This window comes from Callithrix jacchus, chromosome 1 (assembly GCF_049354715.1).
Source record: "Callithrix jacchus isolate 240 chromosome 1, calJac240_pri, whole genome shotgun sequence".
NCBI lineage: Eukaryota > Metazoa > Chordata > Mammalia > Primates > Cebidae > Callithrix > Callithrix jacchus.
In genome coordinates this window covers 36,022,044-36,045,039 of record NC_133502.1, presented here as the reverse complement: position 1 = coordinate 36,045,039, position 22,996 = coordinate 36,022,044, and the positions used below count along the sequence as shown (strand labels likewise).

At 37.6% G+C, this 22,996-nt stretch overlaps 1 long non-coding RNA gene across 1 annotated transcript in view; it reads right to left on the bottom strand.

Moving 5' to 3' along the window:
- Positions 1-350: 350 nt before the first annotated feature.
- The window catches only part of LOC118152852 (uncharacterized), a 46,948-nt gene continuing 24,302 nt past the window's right edge, over positions 351-22,996 (bottom strand). The window contains exons 3-7 of the long non-coding RNA XR_008479691.2: positions 18,626-18,827; positions 11,209-11,538; positions 10,607-10,791; positions 5,852-5,953; positions 351-5,248 (exon numbers count right to left, since the gene is read on the bottom strand). This is a non-coding gene — a long non-coding RNA (uncharacterized LOC118152852). The remainder of the gene's footprint in view (positions 5,249-5,851; positions 5,954-10,606; positions 10,792-11,208; positions 11,539-18,625; positions 18,828-22,996) is intronic.

Genomic DNA, 22,996 nt, shown 5'->3' with positions numbered 1-22,996 from the left:
CTTGAGGTCAGGAGTTTGAGACCAGCCTGGCCAACATGGTAAAACCTCGTCTCTACTAACAATGCAAAAATTAACCAAGCATAATGGTGGGCACCTGTAGTCCCAGCTACTTGGGAAGCTGAGGCAGGTGAATTGCTTGAACTCAGAAGGCAGAGGTTGCAGAGAGCCAAGATCGCACCACTGCACTCCAACCTGAGTGATAGAGTGAGACTCTGCCTAATAAAGAAAAAAGAAATTAAGAAAACATTTCAATATTTATTTATTAACTTATTTTAAATAATAAAAATCTTATCTACTGGAAAAAAATATATTTTCAAAAATAAGAAAATTAGTGATAATATTGAATTTTTTTTTTGTCTATGTCTTTTTGTCTGATTTAATGGAAGACTGCTGGATATTTTGCTTCTGCATTTAATCTATTTCAATAGTTATTTTTAGTTGAAGTATGTGAAGGAAATATGTTCTCACACAGATGAATAGCTGAAAAAGGAAAATGAGTTTTCATAGACTTTCAGGCAGGGCACAGTGGCTCATACCTGTAATCCCACCACTTTGGGAGGCCAAGGTGGGAGGATCACTTAAGCCTAGGAATTCTAGATCAGCCTAGGCAACGTAGGGAGACCCCGTCTCTACAAATAATTGAAAAACTAGCCCTTGCATGGTGGTGTGCTCCTGTAGCCACAGCTACTTAGGAGCCTGAGGTAGGAGGGTCACCTGAGCCCGGGAGGTCAAGGCTGCAGTGAACAGATATTGTGTCACTGCACTCCAGCCTGGGCAACAGAATGAGACCTTGTCTCAAAAAATAAAATAAAAGGCTTTCAGTTAATTAAGAATACTCTTCTTTAATATGCCCCAAAACTCAACAAGAGGTAGTTTCTTAAAAGCTAGTCGTAACATGGAAACTGAAATTATATCAGTGAACTTTACAACTTGGATCACTACTTTGCTACACTGAAATATATTGATCGGTCTTAATTTCAAAGGAATCTTTCACTCCTGCATGTTCATGTAACGAATGCATTACAACTCATGTGTTCCATTACACATATATGTAATGTATCAAAAAACTACATTTGTTAATATCACTACCAATTTTATCTAAAAAGTCTTTAAGTATTAAGGAGCTGTCTAATTTACGGTGGCATATACAAGTTTTCCAAAATTCTAAGTTTTGCCTGAAAGCCTGAATTTTACCATTGCAAACAAAAATTGTCAGTTGTTTTCCCTAAAGGGACATGTTCATTTTGTTTATTTTTAAGAAATGTCGGCTAAATAGCCAACTCTGAGTAACTTCGGTGTGTACCTGTTAGTTATCCTTTCAAGTACAAATGGAAATTCATGGGAAGGGAGTTCAGCTCCCAAGGCAAACCATCCCACCAGTTCTTTTCCTGAAATGTTCATTGTACGTTGCTAAGCCAGCAATGTTTTTTTAATACGTCCTACTTCGATAGTAGACTATTAAAGAGGTATACTTAGATTGGATACTTAGCAACATTTGTAATTTCTACTGATTCATCAAAGATATCCTGTGAGTGAGTGACAGTGAAGAACACAATGACCACCACCACAGCAGGCACCACTGCCTTTCTTGGTGTTGAGACACCAGTAGTTTGACCCAGTATGGCTTTTGCACAATCAGTGCAAACGTCAACACAGTGCAAAAGACAAATAAGGTCTAACTGTGGTTATGTCAATAATTTTGACTATGTGGACTTCAGAGAAGATCTCAGTGAACCCCCAGCAGTTCAGATCATGCTTTGACATCAGCTGAGAGAGAGTATCTAAAACACAATACAAGAAGGCTGGTGAAAATCACTGTAATAAACTGGGCATCTAGATTAAGAGTCCAGTGATTCTGTATTTCTTTCCTGCTCTCCTGAAAAATGGGTTAAAATTATGTGAATAAGCATCCAGGGTAATATATTGTTTTTCTTCTCTCAAAAAGAGGAGGTTTTTCCCTAGAAAGTTCTAGAGTGCTTGAGACCCTCTTCTAGAAAGCACAGGATGACGTCCGGTACAGTGTGGTCTCAGCAGAAAATAATGAAAATGCTGCCATTTGTGCTACAGAAATCCTTAGAACCTGAGACTCAACGCAATTGAAATCTGAGGGAAAAAGAGGAGAGGCAGAGTTTTACCAGCTATTTTGGTCTTTAGCAAAACAATTTAGGCCTTTGCTCTCTAAATCTAAATATGTTAGTCTGGGGTCTAACAACTTCAGAAAAAAAAATATTTTTATTAATGTGTTGTAACAAGGAATTTATAGCTGCTATAATGAAATAGAAAGCAACCAGAAATAAATTCCTTTAATGAAGGAAACTGAGTATGCTGTATATAGCTCTGGATATTCCATTTAAAATATGTCACCATCTTAATCTAGTTACCTATTAGTAAGGCAATTACATGGTAAAGATTTAGAGTTGATGTAAATTTAGGGTTCAATTGTGATCTTGAATACTTCTAACAAAATACTTGTGGTGGGAAAGCAAGCCCCTTGGCAATCTTTGCATTGTTGTGTTCAATTAAGTGACAATTTATTCTGGTTTGTTTTTAATGGGATTCATCTTTTACTGTCATTAGTAGTCCACCAGCAAGAACAGTTGAGTGTTCTATTTTTTCTCTTTAGAATGGAATCTAAAACATCAGAGTTTGCTTTTCTGTTAAAGATAAAGCTTGTGGCTTACAGAAAGCCGGCTCCACCTAGCTTTCCTTCTTGTTCCATGTCTCTGTCCATGATCCAGCAACATAAAATAATGGGTACAAGCTATCATCAAAGTATAGTTTCTTCTAAAATAAGAAGATGCCAAATGGACAGATTGGTGGCCTCATGTATAAATATACTTGTAAAGATATTCATACATATCCATTTGTTTCTATCATATTTTTCTCCATTTTGTCTTCCAAGAAAATAAGTGGAGTCGGTTATTCTGAGAAAAATCTAAGATCTTCATTATATTAAAACTACAACACACAAACACACACTTCACCTCCGTTATTAAGTTTGAAATCTAGGTCTAACATTTTATGAAGGTTAAAAGGCAACTAGATTAAGTGTTCAAATAATATTACATTTGAGGTTGTTTATTATGTGCATATAGCTTTTTATCAAAAAATGCTAAAACAGTTCTCCTGAGACTTCTGAAGAAGCAGTCTTCAATCTCTCTTGTTGAAATCAATCTAAAAATATTTAGCAATGTGTAAATCTTGTAACAGCCACATGCATCTTTATTAGGTCATGTCAATATTAAAGAGATTAACAAGAAAAAAATCAGTCCTTGTAGCATATATTTCCCATATTGTTATTATTAAATTAATCTGAAATTTGGAAAATTAATAAACCCTGTAGTGAATCTATACTCTTGTGTGAGGTTAAGAATTTACATTGTCACCACGATTTTATCACTGAAGAGGTGAGCTAACATCTTATTAATTCACTTAAAACCATCATTTCACTTCAAAGAGCTCTATAAACATTTCAAAATACGTTGCTTTAACACATTTTCAGTGCATTTCCATCAATATTTTATTTTGCTATCACCCAGCCTTACCCCTCGTCACAAATAATAAAGCAGGGTAGTTAGGCAGTTTGACACAGCTTGAGTTCAGCAACGGCCTTCCACCACACTCTTCATTCAAATACCAGAATGCACTCTAAGGGACAAAAGAAGTTATCTGCAATCAGATAACATCACTTTATAAATCACTCAGAGTTTATAAAAGCTTCAAACACATTCATTGTATATGATTTCTTAGATTCCATGTTCCATTTGGCTCAAAACCTATATTTGTACAGATAACATTGCTATTCATGAAAAGTAAAAAGAAGGCTCTCACAAGTGGAAATCCACTTAAACTGCCTTTCTGTTGAGGTTGAATGCTGCCCATCAACTTATTCATTCATCCACACAATACAATTTTCAAGTGTGCTATATACACAGTGTTCTGTAGTGCCCTATCCTCGGAGTCTTAAAAGAAAATACATCCCAAGTTCTCCCACCCACAGACATTGTACAGGCAATGTTAAAGAGTGATGACAAGACTTACATTTCTGCCAGTAGTTCTCTTCAGGGTTAAGACCTACCTTTGCTAAAAGACATTGGTAGCCACTAATACCATAGCATGATTTTGATTATCAGAAAAAACAGCAGAAAGAAATGCACCACAGAACAGAAGTCACAACTCATAATCTCAGCAGCATGACAGAGCACCAGGCAAAATGTAGAGTAATGGTGAATTTCATAGGGAGTGCTATCAAACAGCAGAAAGAGCAGGTATCTGGCCTCAAGGACATGTGTTGACTGCTGGCATCACTGTCACTGGCTGTATCATGATGAGTAATACATTTAATTTCACTGACTTTCTGTTTCTTCCCAGGCAAACTGGAAATAATAAAATATTCCTGAAAGGGCTGATGCAAAAATTAGTATGTGGAAGTGCAAGGCACAGAGAAAATCTCAAAACATTAGAGCCACTTTTCCGTCCTTTCTTTGGGATGAACATGAGTGTGAAGCAGAGGGCTACCAGAAACTCTACGTGTTATGGAGGGGGCAGGGATAAATTTGGGTAATCTAAACTCTATACGCTTAAGGGTCTAAAAACCAACTTCAAATTTTCCTAGAACTAGGACATCCCCTAATAGTCAAAAATTGTTTTGGTCAGGCACACACGCAAAAGGACTTCATAGATGATTTTGATTAAGAGCTCTAAATATTTACAATCTGTAAATTCCCGGGTATTCCCAAAATCCACTTGAGCCTCAAAAGGAGGGTGAGACAATGTCTTCCTCTGTTGCCCAGGCTGGTTACAATCTTGACTCATGGCAACCTGTACCTCCTGGGCTCAGGCAATCCTACAACTTCAGCATGCCAAGTAACTGGGAATACAAGCCCATGCCACCATAGCTGGCTAATGTTGGGGTTTAAATTGTTTTTTGTTTTGGGGGTTTTTTGTTTGTTTCTTTGCTTTAAGAGACAGCCAAGTTGCCCAGGCTGGTCTCTACCTCTAGGCTCAAGCAACCGATCCACCTTGGCCTCCCAAAGTCGAAATACGCTCTTAGCAAATCTAATTTCTCCTTGGTAGGCAGGACACTCAAACTTACCTTTTATGCCTTTTCCTTCTTCCATGTTTTCTCTCATCAGAATTTTTTTATCACCTTCTAAACAACACGTCTTCGAATGATTCCTGTTATCATAGAAGCACCACTTTTGTCTATGGAAAATATAAGCATTCCCCTTCTTTAAGTTTCAGGATCCTTTAAGAAGAGATTTTAAAGAACCAATTAGACATGATATAACTGAAAATGTTTCTAAATGAATCTAAATATTGTCCAAATCAACTACATCAAAACTTTCACAAAACACAGTAGACTACAAACCATCTCCTCTCTCCTCATATTGGTCTGTGTTTACAACATTACTAGTATAGAACCTCACACAGAGTAGAAACAACCTCTATACATTGTATAAATATGGGCAAATTAGCCAAACCTCAGGGTTCTAAGGCCTTTGGCTCATTTGTTTCATATATGCATGGACCCAAAGTGGTGGGACCAATTTTCACAGAAAAATCTATTATAGGACAACAACACACATTGTTCTCTTACATTTCTAGATTTGACAAATGCTTTAAGTGACCCTTTCTAGAATTAACGGTATCATCTTTCATTTATAAATTAAAGCATAGCCAGGCGCAGTGACTCATGCCTGTAGTCTTAGCAGTTTAAGAGGCTGAGGTGGGCAGATCTCTTGAGCTCGGAAGTTGGAGACACTCCTGAGCAACATGGGGAAACCCATCTCTACAAAAGCTTTTTAAAAAATAGCCAGATATGATGGTGCACACATGTAGTCCCACCTACTTTAGAGGCTGAGGTGGGAGGATGGCTTAAGCCCAGGAGGTGGAGGTTTCAGTGAGCTGAGATCATGCTACTGCACTCCAGCCTTGGCAGCAGAGACAGACCCTGTCTCAAAAAAATAACAATAATAAATAAAAACAAATTAATTAAATCACTTTGCTTTCAGTTAACTTACCATAATCCTTTGTTAATCAACACATAAATTCTTATTAGTCTTCTCTATAATTTTCTTACATTTACATTAGTTTCTAAGTTTGGATAACTTTAGAAGGCTATTTGAAAATGATATTTAATTGATACTAAGAAGAGTACCAGAAGAGGCTCTGCAGCTTACAGGGAAGATTACCTGGATTGTAAATGATCGATGCTAAGTCATTTGTGAATTTTGGTGAAGGTGGTTTAATTTACACTTTATTTATTTAACAAAGTCCTCATGCAGTGCTCACTGTCTGCCAGGCACTGCTCTGTGTGCTTTTCCAATATGTACGTTCTATGCAGAAGTTACTTTTTAAAAGTATGATGTTGAAACTACCAATATTCTATCATTTGAAAGATGAGTGACAACAACAGTAAAAACTATATATTCAGCCGCTTTGTTGCGTCATGAGCAAAACAGAAAACAAATTAGCATTGATGGCATTGGCTTTCATGTAGATTAGAAGACCCTCTCCTGGTATTCTTACATATTCATAGCATTGTAACAATTGATGGTTTTTTAATTTCTCTACAAATCAATCCAGGTTATGAAACCTGATGATCAGAACACCTAACTGTCACCAATTCAACTTTACCCACCAGAAGAAAGTGTTGTTTTCATTATATTTCTAAGTTACATTGATTTTTTGTTGTTGAGAACAAAATTTCAAGCATTTACAGACTCCAGGTGGCTCACACTCCCAGGAAGATTTCTCTAGAGAGCCATTTACTCCATTTTTTCAGTTCCTGTAGTGCCAGTAAACCTCGCAGAGGTGATGTTACATAGAGGGAAGTGAACAGCAAGGGAGGTGTCTTCCTAAAACAAATGCAATAATAATTCAACACACGGCCGCCACACTGCAGTGCAGAAACCAAGTAAACAAGCCATCGTTTCTCATTCACTGAGCTAAGATGTAAGCATATCAGCACTGCACCTGACAGAATCAACCTCCTCTGAACCACGGAGAGTTCAATGATGCCAACGCAGAAGTTGGCAGCAGCACCAACAACTCCAGCACTTCTTGTTCCTGTCCTCTTCTGTATAGTGCTTCAAGAAATAGGTCCCTCCATAAAAAAAAAAAAAAAAAAAAACTGAAAACGAGATTTCTGCAATCAAATTAGGGATAGAGTTAGGCTAGTCACACTTATGAGGCAGTTCAGTGCCAAAACACAGAGTAAAACAAAAGTTAAAGATAAAAGAACTGAAAGGCAATGCCATCTACACTAATATTGAATTCAATTGTAGAAAAAGAAGAAAGCAATTAAGTGGAGTAACTTGTTGGAGGGGAATGCTCTGCTTTTCTTTATTTCTTATGTGTCCTTCTATAAAACAAACATGTTGGTGTCACTCCAGTCTCTCCCTGCCCTCCTTCTCACTGCAGTCTAGGGGAAGAGGAATGGCATGTGTGCTTGCTAAATTTGGAGAAGAATTTGGGAACTTATCTGACCTATCCCAGTCAAGTGACACCAAAATGTGGGAGTGGAAAGCAAGGCTGTCCAGTTCTAGGTTCAAAATCAACTAAGCTCTGTCATCCAATCTGAATTCTATTAGTGGCAATAGGACCTTTTTTAAATTCCATATTTACTCTGCTTTATTTCTCAACTTGCTTGGAATCCACATGGGGAAGAGAGTAGCAACTGATTAGAGACCACTATGAAAAGCTCTTAAAGTTTCACTGTTGAAATAAAATACTCAAAGTGTATTCTTTTTTCTAGAGAGAATCAGGTCACTTGTTCAAGCTCCCTGTTCTTCAACTTTACCACTACTTTTCCACCAGTGAATCTCTAGCCATCCCTTTCCCAAGCTCCTCATACCCTCTTGTCATCTCCCCTGCCCCTACCAAATCTTGCTTTCATTTGGTTTGTTCGTATCTAAATGTAAATGACTGAACAATTTATAACATGATTGCTCATCAGAATTCAGCCTTTCAGATCCCTCAGGATTCTTTAACATTTCAGTCTCAGAGGCCTCAAAACACAATGTCCTTGTAGAAAATATAGCAGCATCAAGGTGACGGCAAATAACAGATGCCCTCAAGAGAAGTTACTGATTGTATCCAGTGCGTCTTTGTGGTGAGAAGGAACTTGGGATCTGGGTATTTCAAAGAATATTTTTACCAAATAAGCAAATAATTAGAGAGAGACTAAGTCAAAACCATAATATTTTTTTTCCAGCCAACTTCTAGTCATTCTTTAATACTGATTTTAAATGCCACCTTATTGATAAGATCTGATCCCATTTTCCCACATAGGGCAGTTCTTCCTCACCTGTGCCCCTCACAGAAACCACAGGGCTCTTCTCTCCCCTTTTTCTATTACAGTGCCTCCTTGCGATTGTCTGCATATTCATCTGCCCACTAGCCTCTGATCTCCTCAAGAATGCAAGGAGTGTTCCATTGTCTTAACATATCAGTCTGACAGCCAGAAGTATTCCATAAAGTGGAGGGGTGAAGTTGGACAGAATTGTACCAAATGGTCAGAGCTCAATGAGAAAGGGAATATAGAAGGCTCGTGTATTCTGAAGACATTAATCTTTTCTGGAAAAAAACAAGAAGTATCAGGGAGGCTCTAGGAGGCAAAAGAAAGTAGAAGACAAACTGAGAAGAAAGGCTACAGAACACAATAAAAATGGCTTTAGGGGTAGATGAGAACATGAGAGCCACATTTAGAAGTGTCGAAGAGATTGGAATACTCAGAAATGTGATATCAGAGACCAAATTCCCCAAAGAGACAGCGTGGGGACTGGCTGTGCAATACAATGCTAACAGGGACAAGGATAAGACAAGATTAGGAATGCTCTGACCTGAGGGCAAACAACCACTGCCAGGGACCTTAGAAGGTCCGCCTTTCACTAGAAAACCGGCTTCAAAAAAGATGCTCATTCTCTTAAGCAGTAAAGCCAAGTTCAAAGACCTGTAGCCTTAAACTCATGAGTTAAAATTCTGAAAGAGGAATTTTAATAATTACAAAATAATTTAAAGACATAACAAGGTCTTCTACTTAAGAAATAGGAAAGATCCTATTCTTAAGGATCTTTACTATTTCTTAAGTAGAAGACCTTGTTATGTCTTAGTAAAAATATAAAGACAATATGAAATAAGCATCCAAAAAGTCAAATGTTAATAATATTCAGACTTGAAAAGTAAGGAATTTCTGACACATGCTACAACACATGAACCTTGAGGACATTCTGCTAATTAAAATCAGCCCATCAAAAAAGACAAATACTGCTGGACTTGACTTATATGAGGTTTGCAGGTATAGTAAATTTCACTGAAACAGAATAAGCACAGAGTGGCAGATTTGCAAGATGAAACGTTCTGGAGATTGGTTACACAACAACATGAATATAATTAACAGTGCTACACTTTACACTTAGAAATGGCTAAGGTGGTAAATTTTATGTTATACATTGTCTACCACAACAAAAAATTAAAAAGTTTTAATTTTTAAACCTTTTTGAATAAACCAATGTTACAAATGATTTTCATTCAATTAGCTTCAAGACCTGAAGGAAAAGAAAAAATATTTCCATCATAGCCCAAGTCATATGGGTATACTGGAATCACTTGTTCATCTTAAATTTTCACAGAAGTAACAAGGATTTCTCCTAATAACAAGGATTTCTCCTAAAAAAAAAAAAATCAAAAGTTCAAACCAACAGGCAATATGCTGTCAGTTTATTTCATGGCTACATCTTGAATTTTGCTAAGAAAACACAAGGTAAAAATTTTCCGATGCTGGAATTCTTCAATATTTGCCAACCTACCCTGAAACTAGACAGGTTTTGCATTCTTATGCATTTCTCTCAGATTTTGTGCTTAGATTCCTTTTTTTCTTGCTTTTCAAAAGTGCCTGAAACCTATTTTCTTATACCTATGCTATAATGAGTGGCGAAAAAAACAGGTTTGTTTGATTGGAAATATTTAGGGTTGAGCAAAAACATTTGCATTTCTGCTGACAGCCTCTATACTAAGTTTGGCCCAGTGGGATTAAAAGTCTCTGAGATATTAAACCTCGGAAAGAAGAATTTGTAATGGAAAGGCTGAAAGAACTTAATTATAGCCAGTAGCACCACTCGAATATGTTAAGCATTCTCAGATGTGCTGTGTTATCTTAAGAGGGGAAAAAAAAAAAAAAAACAGAAAAGATGGAGGTCATGGATCAGGCATGAGCATCACCAAAAACGCAGTTTCACTTCTGGGTAATTTGAGGCAGCCGGTCTAACCACAGAAGAACACCTGCAAGTGCTATTTCAAGAAGTAAAGAGAAGTCACACTCATTCTGACACTTGCAATCATTAAATCTGAAAATGACTTTAGTTAACTTCTCATGAGTGCCTCACTCAGGACACCTTCCTTGTGTGTATTTAAGATCTAGATTAGGAAAATCAATGAAGTTTCTCTTATGTTAAAGTAAAAAAACAAACATCAGAAGGTCTCTGCTTTTATTTGCAAGAAATACAATTCTCCTGTAATATATGTTAGAGTTGACCCTAGAATAGATGGTTCTGTCATTTTCCTCATTTCTTGCTTTTTCTCCTTTTTAGCAGCAAAGTCTTACCTATTCCCCCACTCTCAGTATCCCCTCTGAGCTGGGAAACTTGATGATCTTGTCACAAGTAAACAGGCACAGGAACATTCCTGTACTTCCCACTGTCCTAGGCATGTGGCTGAATGCAGGGCTCTGCAGAGAGGATCCATGTCCACACTGTTGTGCCTGCAGTGTCGGGGCACCAGGTCCTCCACCTGCATGATGAGAATAGTCTTTATAAGTAATAATCCTTATAGCAGAATAATTACACAAACCTTATTTTCTGAAAGGTGCTGTCATTCTCATAACCTAATTCCCGGAACCCAGTCCCCTATCTGTTTTAAATCAAATTTTCTGAAAGTTCTTTCTCACTTCCATTGCCTTCATGACTATTGTAGTTTTAGCTTCCTTTTGCATCCAAGACCACAGACTTCCAGAGGTCTGCTTGATTTTCTTTTCCCAACACATGAGGTGATTTTACTCATTGATTGCTGTCAACCTATGACTCCTGATAGGGCTTACCATGATTTAAAACCCTCATCCAAATTCCAATAGCTCTGTTTCCTGGAACCTGAACTGCTCTCCCACTCCCACGCACCCTAATCTCCCCCATGCCTGATTCCCTGCCTGACCTGGTCTTTCACCTCTTTGCTCCATTCCATGAAGCCACACATTCTTTCTTGGATTTACTGGAATTCAATGAGAATGGCATTGCAGGTAAATCTTTCATGCCCTTATTACAAATTCAGAACTCCAAAGTTGCAAACGTAACGTAATGAAGTCCAGATTAAAGTATTTTGTTCATCATTCAGATAGATTTTCGCAGTCAGCTTGTATGTAATGATTAAAGTTGTAACCAGGAGCAGACTCCAGGCCATTTCTTGCTCTGCCTAGGAAACTTATTTAATGTAACAATTTCAGATCTCTCTGTCCCTTGAGGCATCTCTCCTGCACCTTTTAGCCTGTAAAGAACATCACAAATAGAGATAGCTATCTAGAAGGCAACTGTAAAAAAGAAGAAATTTTGTCAAAGACAACCCCTGTTTCGGAGCTAAAATAATAAAGAGTCTAACTAATGTCAAGCAACTCCCCTCTAAACATATACCATTAGTTCCTGTATATATTTATTTATTTTTACTGCAAAATGTGAGAACCTACGATGTGCCTACCATATTCTAGGGACCTGGGATACACCGTGTGCTGCTAGACAGGAGACCTGCCCTTAAGGAGCTGACTTGCCCTGACTGCTTGATTCTTTTATTCTTTATCTTTTTCATTGGCCAAATCAGAAGCAACTATGAAACCAATTTGTGCTTGTAGCTACTCTGCACTAACCTCTTCATTCATGTATTTCATCTCCTCTTCATATCAGTGCTTCTAGATGAAGTACTTTTTCTACTCTTTTTTCTACCTTAATATGCTTTTCCAAAATAAATTACTCATTTTGAGGTGCTTTTAGCACCATGGAAGACTTTAGTAGCCCTCCTTAAAGCTGTCAATAAGTACCCACATAGCCAAAGTACCCTGTTGAAGTTGAACTATACTATGCACAACTCAATATAACATGAGACAGTCAGGTTTCAAATGATTTTGTAAGATTCCCTTTCATTGGCAGGTGGTAGTTCATCTTTCAATCGGGCCATCATCAACAAAAACCCTTTGTGAATAGAATACAGTAACTCTTCTTTATACACTCCTGAGGTTATCTGAGCAAAATTTATCATACCAAGCAACCTTTCCTTAGTCTTTGAGCTTGCTCACCTTACCCCACTCTTGTCTTCCCCAATTTCAGTCAGTGTGATAGAGAAATACTCATTTTAGTACTCTCCTCAAGAGGCTGCTCTGTATGCCACTATTTCATCTTTCAAACACTGATATGGATTGGCTGTGTCCCTGCCCAAATCTCATCTTGAATTGTAGTTCCCATAATCCGCTTGTGTCATGGGAGGGACCTGAGGGAGGTAACTGAATCATGCCGTTCTCATGACAATGAATAAGTCTCACAAGATCTGATGGTTTTTTAGAGGAAAATTTCCCTGCATAAGCTCTATTGCCTGCCGCCATGTAAGACGTAACACTGCTCCTCATTTGCCTTCCACCATGATTGTGAGGCCTCCCCAGCCATGTGGAACTGTGAGTTAATTAAATCTCTTTCCTTTATAAATTACCTTGTCTTGGATATGTCTTTATTAGCAGTGTAAGAACTGATACAAACACACACACACACATTACATAGTGTTACTCAGAGTGTGTCTGTTATCCACATGCCTACTAAAAAGTCAAATTAGCATACAAGGAAGTCACTCTCATCTATTGTCCAAAACTGGCTGAGCCAAAGGCAAACTCATGGAAGAGTCAGAAATCAGTTTATCCTGAACTAACTTGAAAATCCTTTCTCTAGACTGCAAATCAAATTTCCAGCTGATTTTTAGTGATGAACGCTGCAGCTGCACTTTTTGGGTAGCTTATGAACAATAAAATACCAATACATAGTTCCCTTCTGGTCCATATAGATCAAAGCAAAGCCATTTACGAAAGATTTTCCTGCTTCATAATCCCCATGAAGTTGGAATTCACCTCTCTCAGAATTAATATCATTTTTTTTTCTTTTCCCCACAGCAAAGACCTGCTGCCTGCGAGATGACCCAGGCAGAAGTTCAAGACCTTGGACTTCATGCCTCAGGCCTTTCACAAAGAAAATTGAGTGTGAGAACTTTATCTCCAATAGTATCCGCCTGTTGTGACATCTCTGCTGGGTCTCTTCACCCCTAAATTCTTCATTTCTTTTCAGAATTTAGCTGAAAAGCACTTTTTGCTGCCTGTTTATCTCAATGTCTGTCTCTCACTGCTAGTATTTATTGCTTATCACTGTAAGTCTTTATTGAATGTAATCTGTTTGGGGATATAGTTGGCATGAAAGATGCTCCGCCAAATGAAGTTGTAAAGTATTATACATAAATACTTAATTCCTGGATTTATTTATTATCATCATTACTTATTTACCACCATAGACATCCAGGACACCTTTGAAAGAAATAAATCTGGTGCGTTGCTCTCCCAAATTGTATCAGAATATCTTGTAAGACATAAATTAATGTCATTATGTAATAAGTATTAATATTCTTTATACAGCTAGTACATATTTTAGTTTACAAAAACTTATAAACATCTAATCTTCCCAGCCTTCCAATGGTAAAAAAAGTTTAAGTCTCCAGGTTACAGGTCAAGAAACTAAGACTCAGAGAGTTATTCTCAAAGTCACGTGAATAATAAATTTCAGAGCTGGGCTCAAACCCAGGTCTCCTCCTCCAGGTCCTAAGCCCTTCTTTCCCCCATAGCTGCCTACAGGATCAGCAGAATAAAAGTAAACCCAGCAAGGGCCAAATGAGAAACAAAGCAGTTTCCACTGTCTCCTTTCTCTGCTTTGTGAACCTTTCATTACAAGGTACAGTTTGGTATACTGTGAATTTATATCTTATATTCAGCTAAATTAACTTGACTTTGTATTTAATTAAGGGTCATTGGTCCCTAAGTTTACATCTAAGGTCCCCATACTGAATTTTTATTTGCAATAGTAGGTAATTTGGAAAAGGTCACTGTAATTAGCCCTAATTAATATGCTAGTTAGTACAATTGATGACTTCTTTTCTCTATGTGCCCAAGAAATACTGGAGATGCCGGACCTACAATTATGCCATTCAGCGGAATGAGTCCTGTGCCAGCAAAGTGCGACACAGATCCATGTGGATGAAAGAAATGGTGATATTAATTCATCTAAGTGGAGTCTGTGACCTTTATCACTTTTTAGATTATTAGAATGCATTTAAGTAAAGGGTATACATGCTTGAAAGTCTGATGGAAATACAATCAATCAATTACATTTGTTCCATCCAATACATCCTTACTCTGCCAATGGTAGATACAGAGAGAAAAACCTATGCAGTAAGATTTTCCATGGCTAAGCAGGTATATACATTTTAGGGGAGGCATTGAAGAATTCTGTTTGGATGGTTAACTCATAAGCTCTTGCAACTTCATTTGTTTTTCTGCTTAGGAGAGTCTTTAACAGGGCAAATTGGCTTTCCACCAATTTTTTGAAAGTATTCCAAATTTTACCATCCTTTTCAAGAAAATGTCTAAGTCTCATTCAGGGATTCCTAGTCTAAATCCAGTCTCATACCCTTGCACATTCCCTGAAGGGAATAGGAACATGAGCCCCAAATTCCCATGGGAAGTGTGCTGCACAAATCAAGAGAGAATTTCAGAATAATGCTATTCTTGTCACTGGAAACTCTGCAAATAACCTTTGCTTATATAATACAACTCAATCTAATTGACGTTACAATGAAACTCCAGCTCTGCAAATCTGTCTTTTCTTTAAACGTCGTCCCATGTTAAACCTTCCTAAAGGAGTGTTTCAGTGCAAATCCCAGAGGCTGCGGACATGCAATTCCTCAAAGGGAATAAATTAACTATTGAATCTTACACTGGCAGTCGATGGAGCATATTAAGTCCCCAAATAAATACACTGCCTGGGAAATTTGATTCGTTCATAATAAAATAGATTACATTGTCACCTTGAACTCAAAAATAATTATGCTTGAACTAAGTGTAACAGACAAAATGCATCTATTCTGGACAATAAATAAAGAGGAAAGGGATAAATAAAAATGTAATTTCTCAGTTTACACAGAATTCATCTGAAAAAAATAAAAAAGTGGGAAATAAGGAATCTAATATATCATGCATATGGGCAAACAATGGAAGTGTTTTCCATGTTTTCTGTTCACATCATTGACTTTAGTTCTGTAATCAAAATTAGGAAGCACATGAGTTCAAAACTGGGTACCAAAATAATTAACTTACTTCTGAGATCAAGTGGGTAAAAAATAAGCTATTATGATGAGCACATGTGATATGAGTCCACAAATCATTAATTAAGTTATTAGTAATTTCATTTATCAAATCTATTTATATCCCCAAAGTAGTAAATTATTATAATAAGTGGGATTTGTGATGGTTTACAAGAAAGGCTATTTAGGCAAGCTTAATAAAATGGAAAATAGAAATTCAAAATTATAGGTAGCCAACAAGTTAGGCTCACTGTGAAGACGATAACATTACTAGAAATAATTAACAAATTCGGCTCTCAGCATCCACTGAACCAGGACAGAAAGGAAACATTTCTGTCATTTCACTTTCATTTCATTCTGGCATTTCATTTTAATTATCTCATAGAGGAAACATCAATTTTCTTTGAAGTTACAATGTATTTCTGGGCACTAAATCTTTAAATAATATTCTCAAATAGAACCCTATCAAGAGTACTCTGAGTAAAGCAAAGGAGCAAAGTCTTCCATAACAGTATTGCTATCATTGGTGGTGATGGTGCTTTTCACATTGTTTCTGTTAGTCATAAATCTCAAAACCCATTGACATTTCATAAATGTAAAGTGTATTACACATAAATAAGACAACATAGCCCATCCATTAAGTTTCTGGAAGACTACCTTGCTCCGCGAGTAGGAAAAGCATGTTCTTGAGACTACTTTCTTATTTCTGACCTGCCTGCTTTTCCATTCCTCATGGGGTCTGCTATCTCAGTTTCACCCTGCACTATTTCCCAAGAGAAAGCCAATGATACTCATAAATACTGTGAGTCAGCTCAACTTGAGAGTTACAGAGAGGTCATTTTTTTCCCACACACCTTTCTCTAGCCCACAGGTCTGCCTCCTGCTCCTCCACCTCTGAGAGAACCAAGACCCTGACAAAAGTCCACACCCACCATGGTCTATGTCCATTGCTTCTGGGAAATGTCCACACCCACCATGGCTACCTCCACTGCTTCTGGGAAATATCCATGCCCACCATGTCTACATCCACTGTTTCTGGGAAATATCCATGCCCACCATGGCTACATCCACTGCTTCTGGGAAATATCCATGCCCACCATGGCTACATCCACTGCTTCTGGGAAATATCCATGCCCACCATGGCTACATCCACTGCTTCTGGGACACGGAGCAGCCCTACACTTTCACTCTGGAATTCAGGGGAATAACACGCCTGCTGTCTCACTACAACATCTCATCCTGAAGAATTGGTGAGAAGAGCCATAATTATTTATGGCTGAGGTTTCTTCCCTAGGCCCAACCCCACAAGTGGTCTTACTTCTCTCTGGGTAAAAGAGTAATGGTTTCCAGACCTTCTTCTCTCTTAAATCCAGAAGAGCTAATCACTTCTGCTACTTCTGTCCAGATGTTGATCTATTGGAACCTCCTGAGAGACAATCTGCATGTAACAAGGTGGCTGCCTTAACCACAAGTGAACTAGCAATTGATTCATGGAATCTGAGGCAGTTTAAATATTTTCTTAAAAATCTATCTGACACAATGCTGAAGACTTCCACAGGGCAAGAGGTAAATAAATTCCTGTGCTTACACATGTTAGAGAGATAAGCTTCTCACAAGAAAATCACAGATGTGAGACTAATCTTCGTTAGAGAGCTTGGGCCACCATTGGGCCATCTCCTCACCAATGGTGAGAGGTACCTGTTCTTCCCCTCCTCCCTGGTTCCTGTTACACAGATAGCTTGGCAATGGGAATGGAGACGTGGAACATAATCATTCCCATGTCAACTCCCACTGTTAATGTCTGACCTGTTACCCTGGATTGCCACTTTTGTTCTGTCTTATTCCCTCAGATCAACCAATTTTGTGTCCATCTTTTCCTCTTCCAAGATCAGTTTTACCAACTATGATATCTAGGTTGGCTAAAGTGGCACTTAAAAAGACTTTACCTCTCTCAGTCTGTGTTTTGCCAGTGATGCTTTTCTACAAAGAGCTTCTTCCACACTAGTACTGACCATTAGTCTAATTTTCTAAGACATATGCTATGGCACATTAGCTGGTGGCCCACTACAGGAGGCTCTCAAATAATGGCATGTGTGTAGAGACCCTTTCTTCTCTATTTTGTTTTATGAGCAGGATCTGGATATCAGGAAGCACATGAGTTCAAACATGGGTACCAAATTAATTAACTTAGTTTTGAGTCCCAGCAACAACCACATGGCTGAATGAGTACTGTCAGACATGTGACCCAAATAACACATAAAGCCTTTCTGCCCCTTGGATATTAGCTCAACTTTTATCAAAATGCTCAACTTATAGAACCTGTGAATTGAACTCTCTCCCTATAATTTTTATGGATTCTTCTTTTTTTTTTTTTTTTTTTTTTTTTTCCCAAAAAAGGTAACACTGATGTTTGTTGTGAATTCTTGACCTTAATTCCTCTGGGTGCTCTCAGTTCCTCTATGGGGATCTGACACACAAATTCTGCCTCTCACAAGTCAGTGTACAGACTAAAAATATTTCACTGTTTTCCACGAGAAATGCAATTACATTCATCAACTTTGAAAATTCAGCAATGTGTCTGAAGCTCTAAAAGGCTACGGAGAGTATTATGCTTCACACAGCTTTCCCCATCTCACTGGCTCCCTATCTTAAGTTGATGGATGACCCTTCCTCACGCAGTCCACCCCTTGAAAAATAGGATCCAATCCACATCCTTAATACTGTTTCTTTTTTAGGTAGCCACATCTCCAGGAAAGTTCATGTTCTCCAAGTCTCTTGGAATTTCAAAACTTAGACATTTTCTTCAGTCACCTACGATATGTTGTTGGGGGAAATGCTCCTGCCAAAAACCAATACCTGAAGGGTCAAAGGAAGAAAAATTAAATGCAGTCATATGCCACATAACATTTTGCGCAATGATGGAGTGCACATGCATGGTGGTCTCATAAGATTATAATAGAGCTGATAAATTCCAATCACCTAGTAACATTGTAGACATCATAACATCATAGCACAATACCACGAGTCACATGTTCATGGTGATGCTGGTGTAAATGAACTACTGCACTGCCAGTTGTATAAAAGTATTGCACATATAATCATACACAGTACATAATAGTTGATATGATAATAAATATCTGTTACTAGTTAACGTATTTACTATGTAGTTTTATACTTTTTTGGAGTGTACACTTACTCATAAGATAAAAGTTAACTGTAAAACAGCTTCAGGCAGGTCCTCCAGGAGGTATTCCAGAAGAAGGCATTGTTATCATAGGAGATGACAGCTTCATGTGTGTTATTGCCCCTGAAGAACTTCCAGTGGGACAAGATGTGGAGGCAGAAGACAGTGGCATTGATAATCCTGGCCCCGTGTAGGTCTAGGCTAACGTTGGTGTCTTAGTTTGTAACAAAAACAAGTTTGAATAGTAAAAAAAAAATAAACTTTTTAAAATAGAAAAACTCTTATAGAATAAGGATATAAAGGAACAAAATATTTATACATCTGGGCAATGTGTTTGTGTTTTAAGCTAACTATTACTACAAGAGTCAAAAGCCTAAAAAAATGAAAATGTGATCAAGTAAAAATATTACAGTAAGTTAAAGTTGTTATTTAATAAAAATGTTTTTTAATAAATTTAGTGTAGCCATAATGCCTAGTGTCTATAAAACTTACAGTAGCAGGCCAGACATTCACTCACAGCCTCACCTAGAGCAACTTCCAATTCTGCAAGTACCATTTATGGTAAGTGCCCTACACAAGTGTACCATTTTTAATTTTTTAAACTGTATTTTGACTGCTTTTTCTATGTTTAAGTACACAAATACTTTACATTGTGTTACAGTTTCCTGCAGTATTCAGCAAAGTAACATGCTGTACAGGTTTGTAGCCTGGGAGCAATAAATGATACCATACAGCCTAGTTATATGGTAGGCTATTCCACTTAGGTTTCTGTAAGTATACCCTGTGATGTTCACACAACGACGAAGTCACCTAACAACATATTTCTCAGAATGTATTCCCGTCATTAAGCAACACATGACTGTATACAAAACAAAGTAATTTTCAAAAAATAATACATGTTTCTTAGAAGGACTGTTAGTACATAGCTCTTGATAAAGATTAGTTATAATATCAGTTAATATCACTATTTAACAAATGAGCATCTACCATGTTCAGGCACAGTATTGTTTGTTAACAGTTCAATGGAAAACAGAGTCCTTCCCTCATGGAGTTGACAAACTAAAAGGAAAAACAAGTATTAGCAAAACATGTGATGGCTATTATTCTAAAAACAAGTAAATTGTTCATCATCACAAGTGAAGTGTTTACATTGGAAGGAAATACTGGTAAGACTATATTTAAAAGAAAAAAAAAACACTCTGGATCCCATCTTAGAAATAGAAAAGAGGCTACAGGGCACAGTGGCTCACTCCTGCAATCCCAATATTTTGGGAGGCCAAGGCAGGCAGGTCATCTGAAGTCAGGAGTTCAAGATCAACCTGGCCAATGTGGTGAAACCCCATCTCTACTAAATATACAAAACTCAGCCGGGCGTCGTGGTGCATGCTTGTCATCCCACCTACTCATGAGGCTGAGGCAGGGAGAAGTGCTTGAACTCGAAAAGCAGAGGTTGCAGTGAGACAAGATCACACCCCTGCACTCCAGCCTGGGCAACAGAGTGAGGCTCCGTCTCAAAAACAAAAATATAGAAAAGAAAACGTGACTTTTAAGAGCTTCAGTGACCTATAGAAAAATATCAAGGGGTACGATTTTTTGTCTTAGTCCATTTTGTATTGCAGTAGAGGAATACCTGAGGCTGGGTAATCTATAAAGAAGGTTTATTTGGCTCACAATTCACAGGCTGTACAAGAAGCTTGTCACCAGCATCTGCTTCTGGCAGGGGCCTCAAGAAGCTTTCAAGCATAGTGGAAAGGGAATGGGGAACCTACATGAGAGGGAGGAAGAGAATAGGGAGGAGGTGCCAGACTCTAACAACAAGCTCTGGGGGGATCTAAGAGGAGAACTCATTCATTACCATGGTGACGGTGGGGAAGGCACCAAGCCATTCATGGGGGACCTATCCCCCTAATCCAAATACCTCCCACCAGGTCCCACTTCCAACACTGGTGATCAAATTTCAACATGAGATTTAAAGGAGACAAATATCCAACTGATGTCAAGTACACACATAATTAAAGTCACAGGAGAAGAGAGAAATACTGGAATGGAAAAAAATTTTAAGAAATATGGTGGCAAATATTCCAAATTTGATAATAAATATCCACTAACAGATTGAAAAAGACCCAAACAGAATTGAAAAAAAAAAAAAAACTTAGGAACATAATAGACAAATTGCTGAAAACCAAAGGTAAAGAAAAAAACTGAAGAACAGAATTGAGTCCTACCAAAAAAAGAAAGAAAGAAACTAAGTACAGCAAAGAGGACATGTTGGCTTTTTCAAAGAGAGGAGATCAAAGGAAAACAAGTCCCTATGCTTTTGAAGTATGTGTTGACACCAGAGAAAATGAAATTATTCAATTTTTACCTTGCATATACATTATCAAGGGGAATTATATGCAAACTGAAAAGTGAAGTATGAAGCTCATTAGGATTCACAGAAGAATAAAGACATAATTATCCATCATGTCTTAATATTATGGCATAACTTTCAGAAGGCAATCTTGTGTGGGGGGGTCTTTTTAAGTATATATAGGTAAATTATCTGTCACCCTGCAATTTAGCCTATGGAAATAATCTAATTGTCTAACCAGAAGAGAATGATTAAGCAGCATTGTGGTTGAACCACAGGACAGAACGTTACGCATCATTGTAAAGGATGCTTCAAATGTTTCTGTAACAACACAGGAAGGCTTTTATTATAAAGTAAAAAAATAGCAAGGCATACAACTGTATATGTAACATGATTGCAACTACTTTGGTGGAAGATTAAAGCACATAAAAATACTGAAAAGAAAAACAAAATGCTAAATAGCAACAGTTTTTAATATGGGGTTTAAAGTGCTTTTTTACTTTCCAGTTCTGAGTCCAAGTGTTTTCTACTATAAAATATATTACCCTTACCGTCATAAAAAGATTATGTTTAAAAGAAATTAAGTAGATGTTTTGTGAAGTACTAGGTTTTCTATCACATGATTAATTTAAGCTATTTGACCATCAGCCTATAATAAACAGAGTTTCTTTACTGGAAGAAAGAAGTATGTAAGAATTGAAGCCCTCTCAATTCTGAGATGTCATGACTGTGATTATTCTGTATTTTAAAATTCATAAGTAATTTCCCAGTTGATAGCAATAAGGGTAGTACTTATTTCCTTCTATTCCAAAATTATAGGCCAGTACCTTTTTAAAGAAACATACTTTATAAAATGCAGTTTTCAAAATCAAAAAGGTCTCATTTGTCCACACATATCTCTGCATTTCCTGCTTCTGAGCTTTTTCTTCCTGATTAGCAGCTAAGATTTTCAAAGTTTGACTATCTACATTTGCCCCTATTAACTGGCTAATATTTAATATCTATCATCTGTGTTTACTGAATTATCTGGTCTAATAATAGGTTTAGTTTGGGTTTACTCAAACTGAATTGAAAATAACTATGAATTCAACTAATTTGTCATACTTTTGGTTCAATCAAATAGCCTGTATGAAATCAATAAATTGATCCAAAAATATGATCAAACTGAGTCCCTTGTTTAAATCTGGTTAAAATTGTACTCTGAAACAAAAGGTCAGTGGGTCTCTGTGGCAGAATGAATTGCAGTGCCTCACCCAGATTTCCTTTACTGGGGCATACAACATACACATCTCTCAAATAAACCAACTAACTACCTACTGGTAAATTGGTGGCATCAGACATCTCCCTTCATGGAAAGGGAAGTAAAGCCTTCTAACCAGGATTGACAAACAGCACAGGTTTGCCCTTATCACTCATACATTCTGAGCTAGCACCACTATCAAAGGGTTCACAGAAGGTGTAATCTACAGTAATGGAATCTATGTGGTATCACTCCAGGTCAAGGGACCCACTTTATGGCTATGAGGAGTGGCAGTGGGCTTATATATGTAGGGTACACAGTCCTACCACTTTCTATACCATAAAGAAGCTACCATCTAAGCAGAATGATGAACCCACCTCTTAAAGATGTAGCTGAGACACTAGCTTGAAGATAAGATCCTATGAGAATAGGTGCTATTCTGCAGGATTTAGTACATTTCTTCAACAAAGTTCCATCACGTAGTGCTGTGTCTTCAATAGATAGAATACCTTTGATAGGGTATGAAAGTAGTGGAAAGGTAGAAATGGCTCCATTCACCTCACTTCTGATGACTCACTTGAAGAATTTGTGTTTCTCATCCTCATATGTATAAGGTCTAGGAGTCTGGGGGTTCTGAATTCAAGAAGGGGAACATCCCCACCCAAAGGACACAGCATAGCTCCAACTAAAGTCAAAGCAATGACTATCACCTAGTCACATTGGGCTTTTCATGCTAATAGGCCATTAGGTAGAAAAAGGAGCTATTCTTACAGCCAGGAAAATGAACCATCAC